Source organism: Schistocerca americana, chromosome 5 (genome assembly GCF_021461395.2).
Source record: "Schistocerca americana isolate TAMUIC-IGC-003095 chromosome 5, iqSchAmer2.1, whole genome shotgun sequence".
Lineage (NCBI taxonomy): Eukaryota > Metazoa > Arthropoda > Insecta > Orthoptera > Acrididae > Schistocerca > Schistocerca americana.
In genome coordinates this window covers 204,818,185-204,835,897 of record NC_060123.1, presented here as the reverse complement: position 1 = coordinate 204,835,897, position 17,713 = coordinate 204,818,185, and positions in this window count along the sequence as shown.

Here is a 17,713-nt window from a genome sequence, read left to right as displayed (position 1 = left end):
AACAAATACACACAGTTGGTAGAATGTACACAGATAATAGAAAACACATTCTGCCGGCAGCGAATCGTGTACGGACGATACGCGGATTTTAACTGTGTGTTTTTTATCATTTGTGTGCATTTTATCAACTCTGTGTAGTCATCTGGAATTTTAGTAAGACATGTATACGTGTAGAGTGCCTTTATGCTTCGGTTTTATGTCTACTCAGCTATAGCGGCGTACGAAGTGTGTTCATTTTTTTAGACCAGTGGTCGTCAGACTGCGGCCAGAAGTAGTATATGTGCAGTCCGTGATTCTCAGCCGTACTTTATTTTTATAGTAATATTCGTCTAACAATTACGGCCGAATCCAAAAACGCCATATAACGTTAAGAGAGTCTTAAGAGTGTAGCTTCCCTGCTCAGGAAAAAAAAAACCTACAGGAACAGTGACATTCTAAAATATGTTGAATTTTAATTGCCGTTGGATACATTTGAGCGCGAGTTAAGTAAAGTAGACCACTTGGACAGAAGGATAAGTAGAGCTGCCACTGCAGTGTTAGAGGATATGAAAAAGGGAATGTTTTATTGCTTGTCGTCCAGTACCGGCAACTCACAGGTGTGCGCGACGTTTACCGATCAGCTGGTGTAAATTTTGATACAAAAGGAAAGTAAATTCCTGGCGTTACTGAGACGGTCATCTTCAAATGCGGTACTCATTTGTTGCAAATAATATGAAATAAAATTAAGGCTGCTGCAACGCAAGTACAATGAGTAGAAGAAAAGTAACATTCAAAACATGTAGTAAACATTTGTGATCATGTTTCATATTGCATAACGTATTCAAACATTATTATGACTGATCAGTTAATCATCCGCTCTCACAGACAACGCAACAACACTTCTTCAGGCAATTACAGTGTCATAACCTCGGAGTCGCTGAGAGTGACAACAATCAAGAGAATACTCGACACGCGGGCTTCGGAATAATGCCGACGTTCAACGATCAGTACTTGGGGACCAACGGCCAGCATATTGCGCTCTTAGTTACAGCTAGTCTACTGGGACCACGTAACACACTAATTCATGTAGGTTACTAAACCGTAAGATTATCGATACATTTGCGACCCGAGGTACAGCCCCACATTGTCAGTATTGGCTCTGGAGCAAAAACGTGTGACGACCACTGTCTTAGACTGCACACACCCCTGTCATGTTAAGGTTTGAAAGCAACAGCTCAGTCACGTGATTAAGGGCCAAAAGCCGAGTCTCTGTCATTATGCACTATACCAAGTGGGTACCGCATACTCTAAGCCAAAATCATAAAAATCAGAGGGTGACCCAATGTGCATCTATGCTTGCTGTCATCTGGTTCGCGACTAGAGCCGACCGTTCCTAACCGGTACAGTTACTGCTAACGAGGAGTAGTGTCTTTACGCTAGCATAAGGATAAGAAAGGAATAGTTGAGCCATACCAAGCAGCAATTCCACGTACAAACATCTACACACAGCCACAAAATATGTTACGCATGTGATGGAACAGCAATGGTATAATCATCAGTGCCGACATTTGTCAACAGCTGGGATGTCTTGCAGATGCCATCCAAGAACAACGACCAGGAAGACTGTGTAAAGTGATGCTACTCCACGATGAGCCCGCCCCGCATTCTGCTAGACTGACAAAAAGCACTATACACGTGTTGGGTTGTGAAGTCATACCGCACCCACCTTATTTGCCTGATCTTGCGCCAACAGATTTTCACCATTTCCGCTCTCTATCGAGCAGCCCTCAAGGAACTTCCTTTCCGGACGAAAATCCGCTCCGCACATGGCTGGGTGCTTTCTTCGTCTCAAAACAACGTGGTTTCTACTGTCGCCGAATCGAGAAGTTACCCCAGCGTTGCCAGACTGTTGTAAATATGGAAGGAGATTATATTACTGATGACTTGAGTCTCTGTTGTGTGCATGAGTTGTGTTTATTGAACGCTACGAACGTATACACCAACCTCATATATCAAAAAACTTGATTTGTGCTCTAGAAACCTTTGTCATTCGTGGAGTTACAGATCTGTGGACAATCGTATTTTTAGGATACAGATATACACTTTGTGATCAAAAGTATCCGGACATTGGCTGAAAATGACTTAAAAGTTCGTGGCGCCCTCCATTAGTAATGCTGGAATTCAGTATGGTGTTGGCCCACCCTTAGCATTGATGACAACTTCCACTCTCGCAGGCATACGTTCAATCAGGTGCTGGAAACTTTCTTGGGAATGGCAGCCCATTCTTCACGGAGTGCTGCACTGAGGAGAGGTATCGATGTCGGTCGGTGAGGCGTGGCACGAAGTCTGCGTTCAAAAGCATCCCAAAGGTGTTCTATAGGATTCAGGTCAGGACTCTGTACAGCCCAGTCAATTACAGGTGCTCGATCGTGTTGAAAGGTCGAACCGCCATCCCCGGATTGCTCTTCAACAGTGGGAAGCAATAAGGTGCTTAAAACGTCAATGTAGGCATGTGCTGTGATAGTGCCACGCAAAACAAAATGGGGTGCAGCCCCCTCCATGAAAGCCGGCCGCGGTGGTCTCGCGGTTCTAGGCGCGCAGTCCGGAACCGCGCGCCTGCTACGGTCGCAGGTTCGAATCCTGCCTCGGGCATGGATGTGTGTGATGTCCTTAGGTTAGTTAGGTTTAAGTAGTTCTAAGTTCTAGGGGACTGATGACCACAGCTGTTAAGTCCCATAGTGCTCAGAGCCATTTGAGCCATTTTTGAACCCCTCCATGAAAAAAATAACCACACCATAACATCACCGCCTCCGAATTTTACTGTTGGCACTACACACGCTGGCAGAAGACGTTCACTGGCCATTCGCCAAACCCACATCCTGCCTTTGGATCGCCACGTTGTGTACCGTGATTCGTCACTCCACATAACGTTTTTCCACTGTGCAATCGTCCCAATGTTTACGCTTCTTACTCCAAGCGAGGCGTCGTTTGGCAATTACCGGCGTGATGCGTGGCTTATGTTGCAGTTTGGAATTCCTGTATGATGTCTGCCTATTACACATTACGACCCCCTTCAACTGTCGGCGGTCTCTGTCAGTCAGCAGACCAGGTCGGCCTGTATGCCTTTGTGGTGTGTGTGTGTTCCTTCACGTTTCCACTTCACTATTACTTCGGAAACAGTGAACCTATGGATGTTCAGGAGTGTGGAAATCTCGCGTGCAGACGTATGATGCAATTGACAACCAATCACCTGACCACATTCGAAGTCCGTGAGTTCCGCGGAGCGCCCCATTCTGCTCTCTCACGATGTCTAATGACTACTGACGTCGCTGATATGGAGTAGCTGGCAGCACAATGCACCTAATGTGAAAAACATTTGTTTTTGGGGGTGTCCGAATACTTTTGATCACATAGTGTATGACGACCCTAGTCTTAATAGTCAGACACGAAAATACTCTCTCGTAGTAGATCGGTCGCTTCTGCCTGGTAAGGATCTCTCTCTTTAGCTTCAGCCTTTAAATTAATTGATGTGCTCCCAAAAAATGTTTGCAACTTTTTTATTCTTTTTTATAAATTTAAAACAACTGTACCTGTGAAACGAAATTTTACTTCCTTTCACATAGCTTTCTGTACGATCTAACGCTGCATAAGACTTCACCATTGTAATTAAGGATCCTTTACTGAAAGTATTATAGTTAAGACTAACTGAGCGGTATTTCAAAAGCCTCCTGCAGATGCGCGCCGCCTCTAGTCAGGTGATTGAGATGTTTTTTTTCACTGTAATGACGTGCTGCGCGATCTATGTCACCTATGGTCTAAGAGCAGCTCAGCTGGTCGTTTTCTGTGCCTGCTCTATATCCGTAAGAGTGCGAAACTGGAGACAGTCTTCACTGTGTACGTAAAGTAGACTGGAGAAATGTCTCCGTGGGAAAAAAATAAGGCTGCCCCTGGTAAACCGGAAACTGGCAACAAAATTTCGGAGGCTGTCCAGAATGTTTTCTGATTATTTTGTTATAAGGGACCCATGGTCTCCAGCGTCGCGTTACAGAGTACAGTTAGCTATTATCCGGTTAACGCAAACTAAAGATTGTACCGATAACCAAAAACACAGATAACCGAAAATACACACTTTTACCGGAAATGTTATTTTCAGTGTTTACAAGACTTGCCACAAGTTACATTTGAAACTCCACTGTTTTATTTTCGCATTACGCGCCAGAAACTGACAAATTATTTATTGAGTTGTACTTAAAGCAGTATTTCATTTCCTTTCAGTTCACTTTCAAGAAAAAATCTTCCAGTTTTTCTTTTTCTGTCTTTCATTCATTTTTTTGCCTGATGTTTTTCGGGAGAGTCAAAATTTTGTCCTGCATACTCTGGTAACATTTCATTTTATTTCAGTGCCTCGGTTTGCTTCATAAAACGTGAGTTGCATCCATAATAGTGTATTCGAAACGAAAGTGTTGGTTCTAAATATAATAGAAGAGTTGAGACTACGTGTTTTAGCTTTTTAAAATTGGGCAACCATGCGCATGTAATCCGCAGGCCACGCAATTCGTAGGCGGATAATCCGGAGCTAGCTGTTAACATATTTAGTCTGATTTCTCAACCCCATTAATCTCCGTATCCGTACTGCACTGCATATGTGTGCACCACAATGCAAATGGCAACGGCATGCGCTGTGTGTCTTGTTTGGAACAAACTTGTTCCATTCACTTCACGGCACTTGCTGTTTATAACGGTGATGCCACCTTTACTCTTCACACTGACAAGCTTACATCAGTAATGTTCTGTCTGGTTTGTTTCTCCATCAGTGTTAGTTGTACGTTCAAAAATGGCTCTGAGCACTATGGGACTTAACAGCTATGGTCATCAGTCCCCTAGAACTTAGAACTACTTAAACCTAACTAACCTAAGGACAGCACACAACACCCAGCCATCACGAGGCAGAGAAAATCCCTGACCCCGCCGGGAATCGAACTCGGGAACCCGGGCGTGGGAAGCGAGAACTCTACCGCACGACCACGAGATGCGGGCAGTTGTACGTCAATAGATACATATATACAGCATTATTGACTGGTTCACTAATGAACAGTTCTCCGAAATGCAGCTCATGTACGAGTTCACTGAATACAATGGACGAGCGGTACGGCGAAGTTCTGTTGAGCTGTTTCCTTGGCGACGGCGACCACACGTGTTTCATCAGAAGCTAGTAGTTTTTCAGTATGTTGTGTGGCTGTACGTTTTGGTGATTTATTTTTACAGTTTTTTGAATGTATTTTCTCTGAAACAAAGGTAATTGGGTTAAAATACCGAATAAATCATATTGTTCTGTCACCAGCTCTCAAAGGTCTAACGGTCTTTTACACCAAAAGTCGGAAAATACACCTGAAAAGCCTCTAAAGGGATCTTGTGTGACAGCAACAATGACTAGGTTGACAAATAGCTGAATGTGGCCTCCCTCTTTCGCATAACTGAAGCGAGCGCAAGAGCAAGAAATGTAGGCCTACCTCTACATATGCCACTGTATGACGACGAATGGATTCCTCTCCGCAAGATGATCACCCAGTTGCGATGCTAATGGCGGACTGATTTCTATAATCCAAATCTTGACAGGAAGTGTTTTGTATCATAGTTACCAGCCGATCAACCCTTTATTTTAGGTGTCGATGGGATGAATATGAAACGTATTGTGTTACATTCTGACAACATAAGGTCGAATATTTTAATGTTTCTTTAGGATTTCATGCTTATCTTTTCTCTCTATTATTAGTCAGCAAGAGTTGCCAATAAACTTCAACTGCACATTGTCATTTTACTTGTATTTTAGCAGCTACAGTACGAATCCAGTAGAAATTGCGAGAGTGTAGAATCATGCAACAATCTTAAAGTCAGGAAGAAAAGTTGGAGAACAGATTATTTTTTTTAGTTGAGCATACAGGCTACGGCGATGTCATTGTGAAGGGGACATTTCTATGTCGGATAAGGATAGAAGGAATACTCCTGCTGAAGTAACTGCTTTGGCTGATGTGCAGAAACAACGGGAAACCTAAATTAGGACATCCTGATCAACGTTGTCATACAACTTCTCCCGACATGCCCCGCCGTTAAATCACTGTGCAGGACGCCTTTGTTTGCATCATTGATTCCGAAGTAGAATGTAGCATAGGAAAAAGAACGTTGTCCAACAGAAGAATAATCTGTTGTTCTAGTCAGTTTTCTGTACGTGTGAAAGCGGCTCGCAGCATAATATGTTAGGAGTAGTCGGTGGAGAATGCGACTCGACATTCGAGTAGTTATTCTTTGCTTTACAAGCAGAAAATGTCAGTGAACTCATTCACTTTAATCGGATTAGTATTTAGTGTGAAAGAATTTTTTCCTCATTGTGGAAAAATCCATAACCCCGGAAATAATACGATTGCCAACTGTAAACAAGCAGATTGTTTTTTGTACGTGGGAACCCCAATATTTCGAACACTTGACCTTAGTTCGGTTTTGCCTAAGCAATTACTGCCCACAGCGTGAAAATGTTTAGTATCCTTCATAAGCAAATACAAACACCTAATTATGCAATCGTTCATGGGGTGGGGGGTCCATTTACGTCTATATATGTACTGCATTAACATTTTATCCTTTAGGATTGCATTGATCGCTAAAAGATGATTAAAATAGTTTGTGAAGTGTACATGTTTTAAGAAATCTTGTAACAATAATACTTGCAGTATTATCCCGAAGGCTCTGCAATTGAAAAACTAAAGCTTTATGTTGTGATATCTGATGTATGCACGAACAAAATCAAGATTTAGGATCAATTTCACTCTGTTCATTTCCAGCACTTCAGGAAATATTCTCAGATTGAATTACTTGCCACAAATTAATTGTAGTGGTTAGTTCAGCTGCGAGAACAGTTTTCTAGCATCAGGAACAAGAAGTTATGACGTCAGCAGCAGTTACAAATTTGAAGAATAAGCGAGTTAAAGCACCCTGTGAGGGCTCTCCTTTCATTCTGAGACTTCCTAAGTGGCACTTGTGTTCCTCTTGCATTGTCAGCGTGTCGCCTCCGCGACATTTTGTTCCTCTCTGTGACAGTCTGTCTTCCTGCTTATACATTTCTCACGAGCAGTACATGGCGCAGTCGTTGTGTGTAGTACGTACAGCCCATTCTAAGTTCATCACTGGAAAAAAAATCTTGTACCATAACTGATATGTTAGTTACGGCTGTCTTCGTAACTAAACTCGTTAGTATGCTGATGTTCAGTGGCTTCGTGCCGTACGGAGGCATTGTTCCAGAGCAAAACATGATGTAGAATATTTACAACTTCACAAGAATTGACTATTTCGTCCTTAATGGGCGGCATTATGAGGGCTGCAGCTATTCATAAACACAAGTAAAACAGTTTCTGCCGGCCAGTGTGGCGAGCAGTGCTAGGCGCTTCAGTCTGGAACCGCGCGACCGCTGCGGTCGCAGGTTTGAATCCTGCCTCGGGCATGGATGTGTGTGATGTCCTTAGGTTAGTTAGGTTTAAGTAGTTCTAAGTTCTAGGGGACTGATGACCATAGATGTTAAGTCCCATAGTGCTCAGAGCCATTTGAACCATTTTTTGGAAACAGTTCCTGCGTCAGTTACTTGTTTATTTTGCCACTACGCATTTCGCTGGTTACACCCTGATCTTCAGTTGGAGATTTGTTTATTCACCTGGTCGATGTTGGTGAAGAGTACAGATGTTTTTTCACACTGCCAGACCAACGATAGTGTATGTTATTCAGCATCTTTTGCTAATGATAAAAATTGTTTATACAGGAAAGGCACTTAAAAAAGTTAAAATGAATTTCTGACGGGGGGGGAGGGTAATGACAGTGACATGTCAGCATATCATCTAGCGGAACGAATTTCTACCAATACTGACACACGTGTCACTTGTCATCCGGAGAAGTTCCCTTTGACAGTAAGACACCCGTAGCACCCATGGCACTTCGGAAGATATTTCAACTAAATTTGGTGTTATACATGACTCATTATTTGTATCAGAGTATTGTGTGAATGAGGTACCCTTACAACCACTTGGGCTGGAGGTATTGATGGGAAGAGGTGACATTTACAAACGTCCGAAAACGACTTGTTGGTATTTCTTTCTGTAAGTAGTTGATTCGGAATACTTTAAATGTATGAAGCGCAATCTGTCTGTCTGTTTTTGCTTGGTTCACTGCATCAACCACATCGTGAGAATGAGCAGCGCTGCGAGCCAGTAATTTTGGCAACGTGTTTCGGGGCCGAAGACCATGCGTCACGGGTTGAGTACCACAGATAGATTGAACGCCCTCCCTAGAGTAGCGTGGTGTGAAACTGCGGAGAACCCGTCAGTTGCCAGCGACAGCACCTTCCATCGTAACGACGAATCAGTCACGGGGGGGATTAAAAGTTTCCTCAGAATTCAGATAAATGAGTAGGCCGAAATACGCCAGAGATACGAATGAAAAATGTGTATAGGTATGTGTGAAATTTGTCAGATGTTTGTCTCATCACCATCTACGTCGCTTCGGTGGTTTTTAATGCTCATTAAGAACCACCCTGTGTATGTATAGGATGACTTGTTGATCCTACCCTCGCCGTTATGGGGCAGAATTACGCATCTAGCCGCGCGGTCTTGGACGTCTTGTCACGGTACACGCGGCTCCCCCCCCCCCCCCCCCTCCACACCCGTTGGAGGTTCGAGTCCTCCCTCGGGCATGGGTGTGTGTGTTGTCCATAGCGTAAGTTAGTTTAAGTTAGATTAAGTAGTCTGTAAGCTTGGGGACCGATGACCTAAGCAGTTTGGTCCCATAAGACCTTACTACAAATTTACAATTTACTTATCGGTTCGCTGGGCTACTCTGGTTACACTAGCCGATACGATATGGTAGTGCTCACGAATAGCTACAAAGTAGAAATCATTTCACATGTTGCACCTTGTCCCATAATTAACCTTGATATCAGAACACAGTCTGTCGACCACTGAGTTACCTTCTCTCAGTACACTTTTTGCATTCAGTGTTTACTTACGCGCAGGGTCCACGTCTCACGCATTAGACGATCCACAGTAGAAAACGATACGTGAGAAGGTAAAACATGCTGTGGGAAACGTTTTGCGTAAATATGTCGTGCTGATAGCGCATTGGAATTAGCAGCTTCATAACAGAGATGCATGTCTGCAATCTCGTTAAATATAAGCCGAAAATCCTAGTCTCGTATTATTACTACCGCGAGCACTACCATATATCACACGGGATAATACAAGAACGAAAACAGAGTAGCCTAGTGGAGAGATGTACATCAGTGCCCATACCGGCGAGGGCAGGATCGACAGGCCCAGTTACTGCACTTGTGGCGAAGTACATCATGTGGTGACGTCACATGTCCAACATTATATTAAATTACTTGCCTCAGGGTCATCTACGACGCTTCGGGGTTTCTCAGACATCAGTAAGAACCTCCACCCTGTATTGTGTGTGTGTGTGTGTGTGTGTGTGTGTGTGTGTGTGTAATTCTACGGCATTGACCTCTTACCTCGCTTGCATTAATCATGCAGCTCTCGCCCAGCAAAAAGTACCAAGCGACTGGAAAAAGTGCAGGTGACTCCACTGTAGAACGGACACGCAAAATTACAGACCAATATCCCTAACTTCTCTTTGCTGCAGAATCCTTGAGCATATTCTCACTTCGAATACAATAAACTTTCATGAGACTAAGAAGCTTTTGTCCACACATCAGCATGGTTTTAAAAAGCATCGCTCATGCGAAACTCAGCCTTCCCTTTTTTCACCTGATATAATGAGAACTGTGGATGAAGGGCAACAGGCAGATTCCATACTTTTAGATTTCCGGAAATCATTTGACATGGTGTCCCATTGCAAGCCGCTAACGAAAGTACGAGCATATGGAATAAGTTCACTGATATGTGAGTCGCTCGACGACTACTTATATAATAGAACCCAGTACGTTGTCCTCGACGGCGAGTGTTCACCAGGGACAAGAGTATCGTCAGGTGTGCCCCAGAGAAGTGTGATAGGACAACTGTTGTTCTCTATATAAGTAAATGATTTGGCGGACAGAGTGGGCAGCAATTTTCGGCTGTTTGCTGATGATGCCGTGGTGTGCTGTAAGATGTCGAAGTTCAGTGATTGTAGAAAGATACAAGACTACTCAGACAAAATTACCAGTTGGTGTGATGAATTGCAGCTGGCGCTAAAAGTGGAAAAATGTAAGTTAATGCGGATAAGTAGAACGAACAAACCTGTAATGTTTGTATTAGTTGAAAACAGTCTTGGTTGCAACTTTAGTTTTTTTATGTATCGACTACGCGTTTCGACTTATTTAGGCATCTTCAAGAAGAATTTCTGTAATGTTTGGATACAGTTTTACTCGTGTCCTGCTTGACACAGTCAAGTCGTTTAAACATCAAGGCGTAACGTTACAAAGCAGTAAGAGGTGCAACGAGCATGTGAAAACTGTGGTAGGGAAGGCAAGTTGTCGATTTCGGTTTATTAGTAGAGTTTTAGGAAAGAGTGGTTCACGTGTAAAGGAGACCGGATATGGGATACTGGTGCGACCTATTCTTGAGTACTGCTAGACTGTTTGGCATCCGTACCAGGTCGGATTGAAGGAATACATCGAAGCAATTCAGAGATAGGCGGCTAGACTTTTTACCAGTAAGTTGAAACAACGCGTTAAGTGTTGCGGAGACGCTTTGGGAACTGAGATGGGAATCCCTGGACGGAAAGTGATGTTCTTTTCGAGAAACACTGTTGAGAAAATTTAGAGAACCGGCATTTTGGCGGCCGGTGTGGCCTTGCGGTTCTAGGCGCTTCAGTCTAGAACCGCGTGACCGCTACGGTCGCAGGTTTGAATCCTGCCTCGGGCATGGATGTGTGTGATGTCCTTAGGTTAGTTAGGTTTAAGTAGCTCTAAGTTCTGGGGGACTGATGACCACAGATGTTAAGTCCCATAGTGCTCAGAGCCATTTGAACCATATTGAACCGGCATTTGAAGCTGACTGCTGAACGATTCTAGTGCCATCACATACATCGCGCTTAAGGACCACCAAGGTTAGATATGAGAAATTAGGGCTCATACGGAGGCTTACAGACAATCGTTTTTTCCCTCACTCCATTTGCGTGTGGAACAGGAGGGGAAATGACAAGTAGTGGTACAGGGTGCCCTCCGCCACGCATGTACAGTGGCTTGCGGAGTATCTATGTATATGTAGATGACACAATTTGCACGTGGCCAGAGCCACAGGTGAAAAGCTTGTCTCTGATAAAAACCTGTGTAAAGGCCCGAAAGAGGCTCCATGTTCCGAAGCCTATTGCGTCTGACGTACTACAGTTCGCCTCTCCAATACATCTCAGACGTGCCGTACAGGACTCAGTTTCGGAGCCCTCGCTGACCATTCTATTCAGTGGATATCTTCACTTGCTAATACTCATCCAATTGATCAACTTGTACCTAATGGATATTGTTGTCTATGAAGAGAGAACCTGGACCGAGTACACATGTAAAAAGTCGCACATGTAGCTCCAGTGCCTTATCTCTGTACATCTGGAGTCAACAAGATTCCTGACATATCCAACGAAGAGGCGAAGATCCGAAAGCCCATTCAATATGATACCTCCCCACACCAGGACACGCACTAAAAGTTCTCTAGGCCATTTTCCTGTTATCGTCTCACCTACAACATTCTCTTCAAACGAATTTACGGCGAGAATAATTCTGCGGACTGAAGGGGGATCCATCTGTGAAGAGGCCATTCGTTCATGCTGCAGTCACGATACTTCTGTTCACACAATTAACCGACTCGTCTGTGCGCTGTCGTGCGTGTTACAAACACTTAGGTACGTTACAGATTTTTAAGTAATGATACTTTTGACACATGTGACAATATCGATACGCTTATCATATGGTTTCACAGTATCGTAAGGAACATCGTACCAGTTCTGTCGCAAGTATCAATTGACGTTGGGGTAATTAATAAACTTTCAGAACGACATTAATAGAATAAAGTTGAATGCAGTTCTATGTAGTACACAGGAAACCCAAGCGCGGTAGCAGAAACTTCATTGCATGGCCCTTCTCCAATTAACGTAGCAGATTTCACTAACGGATACTATCTTGGAAAAGTGGATAGAAAATTGTATACTCGACTTGGTTTATGCAAACACAGCATAATTGTATGCAAACACAGCATACTTGCTCGTATTTTGCAGACTCTGTGCTTTTGTCCTGAAAAGGCACGTTCCAAACGATTACTTTCTTCTTAAAGGAAAGCTTGTAACTGTGACCTGTAATAATGACATGCATGGGAACTATCAAATTTATCTCAATGCCTATATTTTCTTGCGGTTGTAACATTTGTCGTTTACTCCTAACGTTTATATTTCGTTTTGTACTCAAGCTGATTCTTGCAAACTGAGCATAATTTATATACTTCGCTTTGTGTCCTAAATAATTATTTTCAAGAAAAGCGTATATCAACGTAAGCAATCAATTCCTTGTAGTACTGTCCATATCGATACTTTCGGTCGAATTTATCGTATCGATTCAGGTATTGAATCTTCCCTACACACATACTTAACTCTGGGATACAGGCCAACTGCTCTGAGGCTCCGACAAACAGTTTTCTGGTAAACTGCAGCTCCTGAGGTTCCTGTAATCTCTGCAGACACTTCTCTTGTAAACATCGCTGGGTAGACAGTTCAGTTAAAGCCAGCTATTAGGCTTGTTATGTAGTAGCTTCTCGTGGTCGATCCTTAAGTGTCTTACGAAGAACATTTCCTATGTCTCGTAATAATCGTGAAAGACTTCACTGACACTTCGAGGCATATTTCATAGTCTGTCACTGATCTGATTCAGGCCATCCGAAGATCCTACGCTGCATGACAGATTGCAAATGGTGATGTGGCATTGTTTTGTTCTACCCTCCGTCCACAAGAAGTACACACATGACTGAGACACTGGTTCGTACGCTCTACTTTTCATTGTCTTTCGACTATACGCGTAATCGAAGCAGGGTACACTCTTTCCCTATACGTGTAGCAAAAAATTAAAAACAAGGCGTTAAAATTAGATTGCCGACATTTCCACTCCTGAATTTTCAGGAAAACCGAAAATCGTGTTACATGAAAACTTCAAAATGGCTCTGAGCACTATGGGACTTAACATCTGTGGTCATTAGTCCCCGGGAACTTAGAACTACTTAAACCTAACTAACCTAAGGACATCACACACATCCATGCCCGAGGCAGGATTCGAACCTGCGACCGTAGCAGTCGCGCGGTTCCGGGCTGAGCGCCTAGAACCGCTAGACCACCGCGGCCGGCCCATGAAAACTTCATTCTCTGTACTATCGATGCTTTTTTCGCATGGTCTCACTATGTTCAGCTGCGCAATCTGATATCCGGTAGGCAAGAAACAACAGTTTGAAAAATAAAAAACTTATAATTTGAAAAAGGCTGTATTTGCTGCCGATTTAACTGATGTACCCTAGAGCGTATTCCAGTAATTCGACTTGATACGCTGGTTAAATTTAATTATTTGGAAGCTTAATCCAAAACAAACATGAGAGAGGTGTTTTAAATGCACCGGCAAAAGTGAAGAATATTCTGCAGATTGAATAACGTGTATTAAATCACTCAAAATGGACTACAGACAATTTTTAAACATCAAATACTCAACACTTGACATTCTTCTTTGGTTTCGAGAGATATTCAGCATCTTCCTCCCTGTAATCACGTTCTGCAACTGCCGTAACGATCCAACGATAACACTCGAAATCATGATATTCTTTCAGACCGACAACGTAATGTTTTTAAGCAATACGTCAAGGTCAGAAATCTTCGCCTTTTTGAAAGGTTTACAGAAAGGCAAAACACCCGATGATAGATAGCATTGCAGTCTATCCTTTTCTGAGCCAACATCAGAATGTCAGTAAGGTTCACATCTTATCTTCACGCTTTCCCCCCTTAATGAGTGATCATCAATTGTCAAAATTATAGTACCACTGTCCTGTACGATAAGATGTTTATCTTGTCATTTTCTGGGGTGAATAGTGAAGTCCGTCCAAGTTTTTTTTACTGTCCCAAATTCCTTGTTATTTTCTGTGTACATGTTCAAATTGGTTATCATCGTCTCGTTTTTATGAGTTTTTCAGTATTCCAGAAAACATGATCTTATGCCACGACCAGCAACAGGAAAAATTAATTCAAGCCACTTAGTGTGCTGTAGAGCATGTTAGAACCAAATAAACCACATGATTACCATAGTGGTGTTTTCATTTTGTCCTCTGCTGGCGTCTGTTATGAGCTTATTTCTTTATCTGTAAGAAAGTTAGACAGCAATAGCTTATGATATCTCATTAGACGGTTTCGGACATTAATGTTATGTTTGTGTGTGAACAAAAGTATTTACAGTTCGCAAGGTGGGCCTAGAATGTCGTTGAACGAGCTTAAAATTGAAAATGCACAGCTGTCGTAAGTAATAACCAGCTTGGTGTGACGGCTGCATTTGGGGAACCGCGGAAGTGCAGTGACATAGTACAATAATATTTGTGTGAAAATATAAGGTGTAACAAACAAACCTAGCTGCAAATTACGTAACAGTACTTTTAACTCAACACTTTTCGTGGCAGCTTCATCTCTGATTCTTTCTCCCCTACTTGGAGCAGCTGGACTTACTGTAATATCCATTGAACATTTTCTACGCAAAAATACGGATGTAAAATAGCGGGTCTTGGAGATTCAGACTGAACACATGGGAAACTATAGCGGAAAGGGATTGTGGAAATGTTGGAAAACGTACGTGTTCCAACCTCACAAGCCAAAGGAATTTTCAGGATTTGTGGTGTCTGTGGGTATATAGCCCACCAACGTAACAGTAAAGCGTCACGGGTTGCATACATACGAGAGCGCAGGGGCCACGACAACGCGCGCCCATACGGCAGCAACAGTAATATCGGGCGTGTTGTTGAGGATAATTGAGGACACCCTCAATGTAACTCAGAATGCTCACTCACCAGTAAGTGGCAGTGACATCGCTCCTATGAGGCGCACCTAGCATGGACCGATTTGCTTCCGCCACATCACGTGGCCGTAAATAGTCTGCGAGCAATTCACCCGCCTCACGCCGACCAAATCCTGCAGTTAAAGCCAGCTCACAAACCAGGGAACGCAGCTAGCGTAGCTACCAGCAGTCTTCTTCCTTGCTACGCTACGGCTTGATCTTATGATGCTCACTCTCCTTGACTTCGGTATCTCGGCTTGTTCTTGTGATAGTGCTCTGAGACTATCGTCTCACCTTGTTTTCTGTAAGACACCGCCTCCGTCAGATAGTTAGTAAACCAGACATTTTAGGCAAATTGTCGCGTCTTTGCTTATCCTACCGGAAGTGTTAAACTGGGTCAGCTATTTTTAGTACTAAACTGTTGTGTGTTCTTGTTCATTAAAGCTCCAGAACGGAGAAGAATGACATTATGTTTTTGTTAATAAACCTATTGCTTGTTGCCTGCCTGAGTGTAAGTTCTTCCGCGCCGAGCCCGATGTGGGCCACTTCACATTGCATTTAAACAGCGATTTTTCATAAAACAAATTGACGACTAACTTTCGGCATTTCGGCATATGATCGTTATTCGAATACCTAGACAGATTTTTTATGTGAAGACCACAGAAAACCATTAAATTGGCTTTCGGTGAAACATGGAAATGTCGAGATCTGAATTTGAAAGCTTAATGTCATTTATAATAAAACTTAAGTCAGTTGAGATAATTTCTCTCTTTTTGCCGATAGCGATGGTGTCATGATACATTCTGCGACACTCAACACTCTATCGTTGGACGCCTTTTACAGCATAGCAGTGTTACGGATCTTGGAACTGTTCATTGTGTCCATCCTTTTCACGTCCATAGTAACTGTATGAAAGGCTGAAAATAGATCCATAGGTGTTCGTTCGTGTGTTTCCATTGCCATTCTGAGTCTCTGTGGGAAAGGCTGCAAACGCTGTAAGCTGGAATTAAATCAATGTGAGGCCATGAGTAACATTTTTCTCTCAGAATGAATAGGATTAAATTGTTGACTGGTCAGTCTCACATGTAAAAAGATAAGTCCTGTCACATACTTCTACGTACATACTACTCAAGCGACCATACGGTGCATGGCTGAGGGTACCGTGTAGTACTACTACTACTACTACTAGCCCATCCCTTTCCTGTTGCACTCTCGAATGGAGCGTCGGAAAAACGGCTGCGTTTACACCTCCGTAGAAGCCCTAAATTCTTATTAGTTCTTCGCGGTCCTTGCACGAGACGTACATTGGCATTTGGATCGTTCTTCAGTGAGCCACGAATGCTGCTTCTGCAAACTTTCTCAATAGTGATTCGCAAAAAGGACGTCGTCTTATCTCCAGAAACTCCCATTTCAGTTCACGAAACATCTCCTTAACGTTTATATTTTGATCAAAACTTCCGGTAACAAATGCAGCACCACATCTGAATTTCTTTAATGACTTCCTTTAATCCAACGTAGTAAGGATAAATATTCGAGCAGTATTAAAGAACTGATTGCACTAGTGTTCTATTCAATCTCATTTTTATACAAGCTACAGTCTCCTAGTCCTTAGACATCGGGGTCATTAGAAATCGGAAAATTTCAAGTATGGGGAAGGAAATCGGCTGTCCCCCAGAAGAAGCCATGCCAGCCTAGAGCGATTTAGGGAAATTACAGAAAATCTGAATCTGTATGGCTGGGTGTAGATTTAAATTGTCGACCTCCTTAAGCGAAGTCAGTGTGCTATCCATATTCTACATCTAGAATGAGATGCCAGTCATCACACAAAACAGAAATTTGGTCTAAGTCATCCTGTATCCTCTTACTGTGACTAATATACACCCAACGTTCCAGGGATACCACCCCCCCCCCCCCCCCCTCCCGACCCAGTTTTAATTCTATTTTAATCACAATGAAAGCAGCATGGGGTGTTACGTCCCAGGGTCATGGTCTGCTTTCAGTTCTATTTTTATCACATGGGCTACTGTCTCGAGATCCGGGAAATTATAAAAATTGGTGGGAAATTCAAAATAGTCGTCCCAACCACTCCTAACTGACATGGACTATCATAATTAGTAGGCAGCATCTAGGGAGGGTTTTACATCTGCAAATAAACCCACCAGCTCTTCTCACCATCTGGTTGGTTTTCAAAACAATGTTTCTGTTCACAAGTACATTTTATTTGACCACCTGTCGTCGAAACACATCAACATTGGCATAGCACCATACATCTAGTTGGCAGCTGTTATTGAGCTAGGAACTGGTCCGGTTAAATAGAGTGGAAATGCTTCTATGAAAATCTGTCACACATGTAGAACCAATTCACCGCCAAATAATCCGCACAAGGTTAACACCAGTGTTGTCTTCAATTATGGTAATAGCAGAAGCACCAGCAGCAGTCGTGTTCCATGTCAATTGTAACAGTGTTTGGCGGTAAAGCACTGAAACTACAAGACTGAGAGATTACACATTGCGTATATTTAAAAAAAAAAGCGAAATATTACAAACATTCAGACTGTATTCATTGAAGTGTGTTTTGCCACAGATTGATTATATCTGTTAACCGATGGTACTAAAAATATGTTCAGCTATGTTGTGAAATATATAACGCAACCTAGAACTCATATGGGTGTTGAGTTTAATGACCGCATAGCTGCATGTGAA